We start from the raw sequence: 13,619 nt of genomic DNA on the forward strand, positions 1-13,619 counted from the left end.
ATTAATGATACACAATTTATTATATTACTAAAAATAAAAATGTAAAACATATTATTAAACAAATTTACTATATTCCTCCCTTTAACACAACGTTTCGACAAAAAAGTAAAGATTATTTTTCTGCTCAATTATTTAATATGCTTCCACATAAAATTCAAATCAAAATCAGGCTGAAAAAAATTAGGATGGAAGGATTAAAACTTGTGCATTTCTCCTCAGAAAAAGACTTTCTAGTGAGAAGAACTCTTAAATTATTGGCTTAATTGGTGTCCCGATGAAAAAACAAATAGGTCCCAAAATCGGTAGACATAGAAAAGTCGATAAGTGTTTTTATACAAATATTTCATAACATTTAGCACAACGTAATTCATTCATGTCTTTTCAAATAATTCCATTGGTAACTTTTTCTTTCTTATTTTAAAAAAAATATCTGGAGGTTTTCAATGAAGCAACGTGGCTAACTTTCACTATGTGACTTTTGCTTGTTTGTAATTTGGACAATGGAAGCTGTAAGAATTAATAAAGAAACGAAATATTAGAAAAATGTGGTATCTAAAATGTTTTTTTTCTTTGGGATATATTTTAAAAAAAAAATTATTAATGTTTTGATTAAATTCAATTTAAGGTCATATGATATAAAAGAAATTAATTTCGATTTATGCAACTTTTTTCTAACTTAGTTACTTTGACGACATTTGCATCTTAAAGAACTTAATTTTGCACTTCGAATGGCAACAGTTACTTCTAAGGTTTATGACTTTTACCGAAACGACGACGATATAATATGGGAAACAATCAAGGTTTATTTACGAACATTCTTTGTGAAAATTAACCGTTATTTACTATAGAATTCATCGATTTTAAGTATCACTTGACTTGAAGTAATAGTTATTCATGTATACTAATAATTTTAAAAAAATAAACCAATTACATTACGACATCATTCCCAATTATGTAAACAAGATTTTTATTTTTATTTTACGTAACAAAAAACGTTGATGTAAATACATGTCTTAAATTTATATGAAAAATTATATTTAAAAGTAATATTGTATACTTATAATTTTTTATCCGAATAAACTAAACAAGATATAGATAAAAAGGCATAAAACAATATAATACCTCTGTCCATATTTTGTATGATTACAATATTGTTACTAAAGAAATGTTTTTAATAAACGAATGTGTTAAATATTTTTAATACGGGGAACGCAAAGTTATAAATTTCTATAGTCAAAGGCGGTCCATAATGACATTTTACTTTTTGGACAAAAACGGATGAATAAATTTTCTTATATAATAAAAATTCTTTCTTATTCCAAAGCCTCCTTGTGTACGCTAAGGAGCATTTTTTACGTTCGTAATATGTGATTTATAGGGCAGGCCTCTATAATCTCAGCTTTTATGCGAAATGTATTCGAAGTTTGGGCGGCTTCATGAATTTTTCAAGCGGAAATTAATCGTAAAGAAATACTGTTATTTTTATAATAATGGTCTGCATCACGGTAAAGTATTACTTATTTTTCACCCAAGCGTTTTTTCTTAGCTTAACCATCGATTTATTAAGAATGAAATTACACAGTCTGATTTTTCGAGCAGCCATTACCATAAGCATATTTATTTTCTTCCTGCAAATTATTAATACATTATTATAATTCACTTTGTAACGATTATGAAAAACATTAAAATATTAACCGATAAGAATACAGTTATGAGTGCAAAAAGGAACCAGAATCCTGGACGAGTGTTTTTGACTCCATGGCCATTCTCATGTACAAATCTAGAAATAGGAAATCGAGTGAAGACAAATTAACGCACTTCGTAGTGTAAGTACCTTCGTTTAAATTCGGTCCCGGTTTCAATGCCGGGCGAGGCCAATGTGGAATATTGGGTAAAATATGGATTTAAACAGTAAAATATCTCACTGGCTTCTGAAACCTAAGACTCATCATCCTACATTCGTTTAACATAGGATTTAGATACACTTAATTTCGTTTACCAATCAGTTTAACGTTTCTGGCACCGGTTGACGGACTTTAAAATATTTTTATCCAAAAACACATGTTTTAAATCAATATTTCGTGTCAACCACGTCGGGAATGGAACCTCTTGACATACCGACCATTAGACTTTAAGGTGGGCAAATAATTTATTTCTTCAATCGAATCCATAAGTGCATATAAAACTGCATTGGTACTCCTTTTTAAACGTATTGTAATTATCTGTTGTTTGGTTATATGGGAGATAAGGTAATCAGTATTTGCTTCAGAAACAATATTTAATCGCAGTTAAAAGCCACCTTTCAAATTGATATTTCTTGTTAGTCCTGCAAGAAATTGAACCTAAAACCTCAAGCGTGATTGTTAAATGTATCAACCACTACAATATGAGTTGGACTACTCTCAACTCATTCTCTTTTTTTGGGTATTTTGCCTGAGAGTTTTTTTATTTTTTTAAATGGGAGTTGTGTTGTTGATCTTGTTTATAATGTATAAGGTTTAAATTTCACTAGTGGATTTTAATTTCTGGCAATCTATATCAAAAAAGTGTTTCAACCAGGAGAGAATTCCAACTGTGGACCTTTATAATAACTTCTCCGCATTTGCGTAATGACGTGAAAACCACAGAAAACTCATTCAAGAGAAGCCGGACGGTTGATTAACATCAGTAAGTTTTCCGTTTCACTTTCACAGATCACGGCATTTTGTGTTTTGTTATCATTTATTGTCTTAATTACCTGTACTATCCTTACCATGACAGATACTACCTCTGTGTGTATTTCTTGTTGTTATTGATGTTTTGTTTTTTATTAGAAAACAGCTATCATTGCAAGTATCGATTAAAATTGTCACTCAAATTAATTGATCTATCATTAATTACCTAGTTTCCTACTTGTTCATGCAATTCTTTGAATAAATTTCAGTATCGTTTGATTTTGAATATATAAGACAATATGTGTCAATTTGAATACCGAAACTAAAAGAATTTAGGTATCTCGTTTAGTTTTAAAACACTGAATTCCAGAAGCATTCTGAAAATTATTTAAATGCCTCACACTTTGATTCTTACTCTGTTAAAGTTTTCCTTGCGACAAAAATGCAGCTGTATATGAAAGGACTCTTCCGTTTGCGTTGCTCTTTGCGTTTTCCTGAAAAATGGTTGCAACGGGTGGCTTCATCTTATTTTATAAAGATTATGGGTTCATTTGGTATTCTGTTTATTGAATAATCGCTTTAACTTTTATATTAAAACACATCATTTGAACGTAGTTATGCAGAAAAAAGCCAGCTAAAAAAACATGGTACTGAAATAATAGCACTTTTGTGAAAAGAGTGAATAATAAAAAATCGAGTAATTTTTCCTATGAGAAATGATAAATAATGCAGACGTTTGTTTTTTTTTTGTTAAGAAAAAAAAATCTTAATTGGGTATTTCACCAGTTTTAATGCTTTTAAAGTCTGGCTGACCACTACCTTAGGTGTGCATTTTGCAGCCAGCCAGCCCTTGTAAAACGCTGATGTCTGTGGGGTGATAATATATTGATCGTATTAAATTGTTTTTAATTAGGGTACTCAATTGTAAAAAAATCACTTTATTTATTTGTAATAGTAACTTAAAAATAATCAAAATTTGTTTTAAATGAATTTCGGTGATTTCACACTACATAAAACATGAATCTTGCAAAAAACAGCCAGACCTTATATTTTATACAACCTTTTGATTTATGAGGTGACATTCATATTTGGTCATTTTAAAATCATGATATTTTCAAAAGGTGATGATTACAGATTTTTGTATGAAAGCAACATGGCAGTTTTTAGCAGAACATAGCAGAACACCGAATTAACCTTCTGAATCCGATAACACCAAAATACATTTTTTTAAATTGTGGACTGGCTGCTTTCTGCATAACTACGGTAATTTCTAAACCCCTTTCATAACGATATATATATACGTGAACAAAAATATACATTTAATATTTAGTGCTACAAACAATGGTTCTCTTTTATCTTTATATTTGATTATCTCTAAAATCAACTAAAAGCGTTAAGAGTGAAAACTCAAATGACTGACTTGAAATTTTATTTTCATTACGGAATTAATTTATTGACAGTAGAGAAAATGAGTTTTCCCTGCAGATGGGGGGGGCAAAGCCCAGCAACTTGATTGATTTTGATTCAATATTTTAAGAGCGGAGTGTACTGTAATTTAATTTGAATGATTATCCAAGTAGCGATGCCGTATGCGATGCCAATTGTCGGTCACAGCTTCTAACAAGAAAGATGGCTTAGAAAGGGATGCCACTAACCTGATCCAGTCGTTTCAAGTCGTTTCAGTCCCCACAATAAATTTTGAGACTTTTTTCCTCCACACTAATAGCCGTATTTTTATTTTACTCTCGTTTCACATGTATGGCGTTGTTTGTTAAATTTATTTACATTTTTTAATTGATTTAACCGCTAGGGTGATAATTTGTAAGATTACGGGTTTTACATATTATAAGATTATAACGCAAAGATCCCAACTAATGAACTTCAGTTTTTGGTAAATATTATTTTAAAACTAATATTTTATGCTTTTTTATTGTTACAAAAATATATGGATCTTCAAACATACGCAAAAGTTTATAAATACAATATAATAATGATATTTCAACTAAAATAAATAGATTACAGACAGGTAAAAAAAACGTATTGTCTTTTTACGACTTTCATATTCCTTGATTAAGGATTATTTTCTTTTATTGTCTTACCCTGGAATAAGTAAAGAAATACAAAATTATTTATCTGCAAAAATTCTTAATAAAATTTCATTGTAACCATATATTTTTTTTAATATAAGTTATAAATTAAAAAACATTCGTACTATTTGCATGTTTAATTTTGTTTATTCAAAAAAAACAACAGCAATACAAAAAAGTATACACAACTTTATTAAAAAACATAAAATAAAGCCAAATCAGTTTTTCACATAAATACAACTATAAAAATCCAGTTCAGTTAGATATAATTCATAGAAGTGCATGTGTGCGAGTTTTTTTTTTTGTGTGAGGATGCGTGTGTAAAAAAGTGGAGTGTGGTTTTGGTAGATATGTGAATATGTGTGTGATTGTATATGGGTGTGAGGGTAGGTTTAGGGACAGGGTAAGTGTGTGTTTGATATGAGTGAATAGAAACAACTTAAATTTATAATGTAATTTTTTTTTTTTTTATAAAGAAACATAATTTTTTTCATAAAATTGTTTTTTAATTTTGGTTTTAAAAGTGAGTTAACTACAGTTAAATATGTCTATGTTATAGAAAAATAAATTATAATTACGCGTCAAGCGAATCAGAGGAGAGTTCTGTGCATAGTTGGTGCGAATATTATACACTTCCATTAATTTTTTATTTAGTTGTATTTTTTTTTAATTAGAGGCTGGAGAAAAAGAAGGAAGATTGGGCCAAAAATAATTTTGCACCTGCTAAACGTGCAGTAATTGGCGGACTTTTAAATTGTTTTGATATTCCTGTTATCATTATAAATTATTTCTGCTACCGATGACATGCAATGTGCATTTCACTCACATATCCACGTTCCCACCACGCCGGTGACATGAGATGAATTATGAATGGCTCGAGACCCAAACATCCTCTTGCTGCAGAGTTGTGTAAAGCGGGGTACTTTGCTTAATATCCTAATATGTACACCCGTAATCTTACAAGTTACCCCCACACCAGCATCCCTACTAACGTTAAACCGAATATTTCCTTTTCAAGAACTTTAATTTGATAGAACTTCGTGTTTTGGTTGTAACTTTACTACGTATTATATTTAGTAAACTGTGAATAGACATCACTTTGGATGCCTAATAACATTACACATGTATCGCATTTACTTGCGTCGTTATTAATTACAGAAGACGCTTCTAATTTGTTTGGAAATATACAATACTGCTACAGAAGTGCTGCGCGATAGCAAAAACTTTAAATACCGGCACACTTTTATTCCCTCACATTTCAATAAACTTATTCCCTTACTGATTCAATATTGAAAGTACTGTGTAACTAAGTGATTTTAATAAATCTAAACAATAGTTTATTTATTGATAATAAATAATAATAAAGCCTTTAGAACAACCACTATCTTGGCATGAAGCTAACTACCCATTTTGTCTTAATTAATCACGTCAAAGTTCTTATTTGAATTATTGCTTATATTAAAGCTACTCGAATTAAAATATATCTGATTTTTTTTTAACAACAAAATCTGTTATTTATAGCCTAAGATTATATTAACTTGTATTTTTTAGTTCTATTGGATTCAACAAAAACACTGTAATAATTAAAATATATTAAAATTTAATATGTACACAATACAACAGTCGTTATTTTGGCTGTTTTCTTACATATTTAATGTATATATTTATTTAACTGAAAATGAAGAAACGTAGAAATAAGTTTTTTTATAGACATTATCTTTTGAAATTTTTCCCTTTTTTAATTATGGTATTTTTTTTTATTTTATGCAAGACAATAATTGTAAAATAAAAATGTTGGTACAATCCACAAAAATATATAATAACGTTTGCTTTATGTGTACGTAACGGTATTAGTATTAATAATTGAATAAAGAAAAACACAATCAAAATGCTATATTATTATGGCACAGCTAGAAAATAAGACTTATAAAAAAGTTAATTTCACATACATTACATTTTGTCCTCATTGTTTTATCCCAGATAGCACTTATTACCAAGAGAAATCTTCTCCAAATCAACATGATTTATTCGCCGCATTAAAGTGCGTCCAGGTACGTTGAAACGTCTAGAGATGTCGAGAATAAAGCTTTTTTTTCTACATTGTATCTTTTACAGATTTTTGGAGTACTTCCACAGTCCATCGTGCTCGGAGACGTTTCATCTTGTACTGTCAATGGATTTTAAAATAAATAGAAGCACGTTGATAAAAACCCCAACTTACTGTGACATAAAACCCCAAATAGCCACCGCGTGACATTCTAAACCTCAAAACAAAACGCATGCAAAATGGCATCACAAACAAGCGCTGAGTTGCGAGTCATCGACCTTATTTTCCAAATTTATTTTTTCAAAATTCATCCATAGCGACTATTTTTGGTACAATTACTATCACAAATACAGTTTCAAGAAACTTTGAGTGAACATATGTCCAGGCTTACCTTGGGTTTTCAGCTGCAATTCAATAACTGTTTCGCTGCGATCACCATGCGGTCCGTTCTCCATAAGTACTGTTTATGTTGAATAAATGGCGCTTTTAAAACTCTATCAGTGCATAAACTAAGGAATTTTTGCGTGATTTATGGTTATGCAGCATATTGTCAAACGCGGCGTATTTCCCTGAGTTACTACGATTTTTTTATTTTATTTTATAAATTTGATAAACCCTTACGGGTTACATACATTTAACAAAATATTTTTACTTTTACAATTCACATTCTACTGTTTATGATAATTTTCTTAACATCTTTTGTAAAAGTTGTCTGAGTCTTTTGTTTAGTTTTGTCTGGTAGTTTATTGTATAATTACAGTCCCTGGTTTATTACTCTCGACTGTCCTTGTCTCGTTTTAGAAGTTTGTATGTGATATTTGTCTGATATTCTCATATTTAGTTCATGTTTACTACAATTTTTTTCAAGTTTCAGTTCTTCGTCTACAATTACATTAGAGGTTTATTTATGAATACATTTTAAGTATTCTCGTTCAAAAAGTTCGGTTCCATTTAATTGCTTAGATTGTTTATAGAGTTATTTAGTTGCTGTTAGATAAAGGAGGTCTTTTACTAACTTCAATGGAAAAAGAAATACTTTTGTTCTTGTGATTCACCCAAAATTTTTAATATTGGGTGCCTTTTTTAACAAGTTGTAATTAACTTACTATTAGAATATGGGAACCAAGTTGTGGTAGAGCGGGGTGCGAACCTTGAACTTATGATCCGTGAATCCGCGACCCTAGCCACAGGACCACAACCCGATTACGGCGCTCATATAAATCATTCAAATGTGCCGGCTTACAAAAGCAAACAATGTATGTTTTCTTGGTTTACCTAAATAGGGGTTATAAAAAACTATAATAATCTTTCAATACGTATTTTTAAGCATTAAAAATTGTTAGCTTCCCTTAATTTCTTGCGGAATTTTTTTTATTCTTCAAAGAAAAATTATTATCTGTTAGTGTAAATATATTGTTTTATTGTCATTTTTTATCAAATGTAATTTGTAACTAGATATATTTCAAAGAGCGAATATTTATGATTCAATACAGGTTGTATCTAGTGAGAGATTCATATGGAAATTATATCGATTAGCTCATGTAAGCGTTAGAATATCTTGTATCCAACAGAACAAGACTCCGTACTACATTTAATTTGCCAGTACCTAGGACTAACTCAAGGAAAAACTACTTTTTCTTTAAAGCATGTCAATATTATAATACTGTTCTCTCCAGTCACGCAGACATTTTTCATCTCTCCTTTATGAAATATAGAAGATTCCTTATAGACAGTACACCCGTTAGTTAAACGATGTCAGTAATTATGTACGTACTTGTATGTTCATTATTATATTTTGTACCTTTTAAATAATTTTTATATGACTTTTTTTTATTTCTTATTCTTTTAATTTAAATTTATCTTGTTTCTATTTACTTTATTATTATAACTGTATATAAATATTTTATTTGCAACTTCTAAGTCTCTAACATTTTTTAATTGAGTGTACTACTCGCAAACCCGGCAAAATCCAAAATTTAAAAAAAGTGAGATATTCATTGAAACTTATTCAGAATACAATTTTTAACAATATTTTTTAGATTGTCAGTTAAAAATACGGCTTTATTTGTAACAGTTGACATTTAAATTTTCGGCTTTGTTGCAAACATAGCAACCTGTACTTGAGTTTTGCAAAGTTGGTAATGTATAAAATGAAATTTATTATTTCACTACTTTTTCTTGACACAATCATGCTTATGTCATTCCTGCTTACGTATAAAATATTTACTGATTTTAATAAAAAAAGTTGAAGTTAAGTATTCTTTCAGTTTTTTGTTATTTGCTCAAAATAAAGGAAGATGGATTTTTCCGGGTTTGCAAGTAGTACCCCCCTTAATCGTTATGTACACCACTGTGGAAAATTTATATTGACTGTTTTCCCAATTAGTTTGAATATATTCCTATTCTCTGCATATATGTAAAAACTGTTGTTTTTTACCCAAATAATAACAAATAAATAAATTAGTTCACAAAATTTTACAGAAAACTATTGGATCTACTTACATACCAAGGTACTTAACAACACTTTGCCGTGTAGATAAAACCTGAAACTTTGATTAAATCCGTATTTATACTTCAGTTTAATTACCCATGTGGACTTCCAGACGACAATAACGGAGAGGTTCTGTCAATATCCTAATTTGGGAGAAACCCTCAGAGACAATGCAACCAGAAAACCAGAGAGTTAGTTATGTTGGGTTTTGCAGAGAACTCTAATAGATTCGAGAAGGTCCAAGGACAGATTAATTAGACTTAGTCTCCTGCTGCAGTGTTGTTACCTTTGTAACAATCGATACCAGACCACGGAACATCTCAATAGTGTCTTGTACATGTTCCTTCAGCTAAGCCCGACCTCACGAAGCGAAGAAGTCATTTTAGTAGTGTGCACAGCTGGCCAATGTAGATAATCCAATAGAATAAATAATATTAATATAAATATAAGTAAAATAATGTGAAAACTTCACTGGTCCATTAAAATTAAGTTTGTTTTCGTTTATTCCATCAAAACTATCAAATTGTCGTCTCGCAAAAAATCATAAAAATAAATCAAATATATTGTGAATATTATTAATGAAAATAATCCTTGGCACAGTATTTATTCCCCTGATAACTGTAATAATGACTTTTTTTCAAAACTCAGTTTCTGCACAAGTGCCCTAATATTTATGTAGCTATGAATTATGTTAAATATAAAAATGCACAAAAAAAATACTTTTAGCAATTGCGAATAAAAAAACTGTTCATAGTTTAACAATAAGACATGATTAAACAAAGGTGTTAGGTGTCAGAAACAAAAGGCAATAAAAAGGCTGTACATGAAATCTTTGCCATTGCAAAATAATTGCGACATTACGCCTTCATTCACTCATGTCTTCAATTTATAAAAAATGTTTCAACAATAACTCAGTTTCGTTTAATCACAAAATGTAACCATTTGGCAATTTCACCTTTTGTGTTTACAAATGTTTTATTTAGCCGAACAACCCCATCGACGCTTTTTTTTGTACGTTGAAATGAACGAAGATAATATTTAACACTTCAATGCCACATTTTATATAATGGTTTTTTTCACCCCATTGTAAATAAAGTTACTAAAGCCTAAATTCTATCAAATGTTAAAGTTCACGCTTTAGACACGGTTTTCCTTCCACAGTCAGGTCTATTCACACCATATGTGACGTCAGATTCATAGAAAATAGTCGTACAATAGAAAACTTTCTCCCTATTTTCGAATTCAATTTATCATTCAACTAGAAATTAATTTTAATATCCAATCTATGCCTTTTAAGTCAATAAAATTGCTACGCGAGTAGTTTAGTCGTGGTTAGCAATAATAACCTAGTTAGATACAATTATTACGCGCGTAAAAGTTTGCATAAAAAGGTTTTAAAAACTTATTTTGACAAACAATTAGCCCTGTAAATGCCTTGAATTCTGTATTTCCTTTCTTGATAATGTTTTCTCTCTTTGACGCAATAAATTTCAACAAGAAAACGTAATGTTTGCATAAAAAGCTATTAAAAACTTATTTTGACAAACAATGAGCCCTGTAAATGCCTAGATTTCTGTATTTCCTTTCTTGATAATCTTTTGCCTCTTTGACGCAATAAATTTCAATAAGAAAACGTAATGTTCAAGCATAAGTTTCTAAAAAAATAAACACATTAATTAAATCAAGGATATATTTAAAAGTTTGACGTTCATTTGTTGATAAATAAAACGGAAATGAATTTTTTGGTGATTTATCTTTTTTTTAAATTGGATATTTGCGTTTTTATGATTTACAAAAACATATGAATTTTTTAAGCGTTTTTCAAAGAGTTATTCACTTACTATTAGAAAATGGGAATCAAGTTAGGGTGGAGTTGGGTTCGACCTCGGACCTCTGATCCGTGAGTCCGTAACAATCCACAGGATCATAGAGCGATTATTATCTCAAACATGTTACAAATCATCCTTGCAATGATAGGATGCTTAGCAAATGAAATAAAATAAATAAACTGATAGTGAAATTTATTTAATTAAAGTTGAATTAAGAACTTCATGCATAGTAGATAAACGTGCTAACCAATTCACCCCGAGGCAAAATATACTAATAAATCTTGAATCAAGAATTTATAAGTAAATTCCCAAAAAAAACAAAAAATATGACACGCCTTGTGTTGCTTTACAAATAGGGGTAAACTACAACACCAACCCCAAATTCCACACATTCGCGGTCTACTTGACAATGTGAATGGCCGCATGATTTATCACGCAGTGGTCATGGATTGAGTCCCAGAGGCGAGTGATAAATGATGACCATCGCTGAGACAAAACAACCACATTTTAAAATGACGGAAAAACATAACCCCTTTTTTTTTCTTTTGTAATTTTCTAAAATGGTGTGTGAATATTGGAGTAAACATACTCAAGTTACTGAATGATGTTTTTTTCCGGGTGATTTATGCGGACATTAAAATGTATTTTCCTCTGTTTACAAACACTTTATCACGTGGTTCAAATAAATTATTCCTATGGGTGGTTTAGTATTATTCCCTTGAATTATTTAATAATGCATCCAAACTTTATTTTCATCGTGTTATCATAATAATAATTGCATAGCTATTGGAAAACTACTGCCATTGGAACCACTTAAATGTATCGTGCTCGTGTGCCTATTAAAAAATTTAGTCACATCATTATTATTACCTCTTCCGCACGCAATGTTGTATATGAAACTCCATTGGTAAACCAAACGCAGTGCATTTTAATCACCTGCCACATGAAGGTAAAGTGATCAATCCCACGCTTCAAATGCTATTCCAGGAACAGTGAAATATTGCAGTTTAAACCACCTTTAAAATTCATATTTTACTTCTACCAATCGAATCGAACGCTGGGCGAACATGCCAATCACTAAACTACGAAGCGGACTTATCTCTACTCGATTTGCTTATTATTATTTTTTTCCTGGAAGTTTTTACGGAGTCTAAAATATTTGTCAAGGGTTGCGTTTATTATTTTACACACACATTTGTATTCTACGTTTTACGCTGACACGGAAAGTTGAGGTATTACTTATACTCATCCTTTCCCTCAAGAATCATGACTTAAGGTTGTGGCTGTACTTGACTGATATTTTTGTGGTCTGCCTCTAGGTAGTGCTGTTCTGGGCAGAGCGAAGAGCATCGGTCACTGAAAACCCCAGCGTCGATTTTATTAAGTCGCTCCATCGGGAAGGTGAGTGATTTTTGGATCTTCTTCACTCCACTCCACCCACCACATCGAGCTTTTCAAAGCTATCTGGTTTTCTCCTAGCAATATGTCCAAAATATTGTAAAATTTACCTGTAAAATATATTTGACAGTCGATCACCAATATTTAATTAATTCCGAATAGACAAATTTGTACGCATTGCCGTGCATGGAATCTGGAGCATTTTTTTCCAGCACCACATTTCGAAGGCATCAATTTTTGTTTCTCTCTGACTCTCTCAATACTATTACTTACACCTACTGCGAAAATGGTACTTTTTTGTTTGTTCTATCTATTATAAAAATCATAGTCTTTAACAAAACACCTGACAATAAGTTTTTTTTTTTTTAAATTAGCAAATCCAGATTTCACATTTACTTATATTTAGTAAAAAAACAAGAGGAGAGAAAAAATAATAAAATCAATAACACCAAAAACAATTTTTTTAAATTACAATAAATGGAGGAGATATGGGATAGCGCCGATGAGTTGATTTTTGTAAAAACGATAGAATTTTCTACATTTCTCACGTCTCCCAGTGTTTTCACCTACATTTATTTATTTTTAAATTTATACATACATAAATTAATAACACGAAATGACACAAGAAAACACTCTGACAATATTAGCTTGTTATAGGAATAGGCCCAATATAGGTAGGTTCTGGCAAGCCAGAAATATTTACATGTCCAAAGTCACAATAGGTTTCTTCACAGGCAAATTCCTGTTTCAAGGAACCGATTTGTCACGGCAAAATACCTCTAAGGTATGTTTATTGAAATTTTTCCGAAACATTTATATAAAATCAGGGTTAGAGTGAAAAAAAAGCACTTGCACAAAATTATAGTGGAAATAAAAACTTTAAAATAATTTCGTAGATATGCATGATTCAATGAAATTGTGAATCCTTACTTCCAACATCCGTCAACTAGATAGCAACCTTTTTTTTCAAAAGTTTTAGTTTTTCAGATTTCCAAGCACACGGTATCAGATTATAAACTTTCGATCTGTTATAAAAAAATGATTTTTGGAATAGTGCTGTACGTGGTTAAATCGTTTTATGCTGTACTCCTGGCGCACGACGTACAATCACCT

The 13,619-nt window shown here is 30.5% G+C and overlaps 1 long non-coding RNA gene across 1 annotated transcript in view; it reads left to right on the forward strand.

Annotated features, from left to right (window-relative positions):
* LOC148284654 (uncharacterized) overlaps positions 1 to 12,484 on the forward strand; it is an 87,530-nt gene extending 75,046 nt beyond the window's left edge. Inside the window, exon 3 of the long non-coding RNA XR_015824291.1 lies at positions 12,428 to 12,484. This is a non-coding gene — a long non-coding RNA (uncharacterized LOC148284654). The remainder of the gene's footprint in view (positions 1 to 12,427) is intronic.
* Positions 12,485 to 13,619: the final 1,135 nt, after the last annotated feature.

Source organism: Micrasema longulum, unplaced genomic scaffold, assembly GCF_059751315.1.
Source record: "Micrasema longulum isolate JH-2025_06_02 unplaced genomic scaffold, ASM5975131v1 h1tg000099l, whole genome shotgun sequence".
NCBI classification, from domain to species: Eukaryota; Metazoa; Arthropoda; class Insecta; order Trichoptera; family Brachycentridae; genus Micrasema; species Micrasema longulum.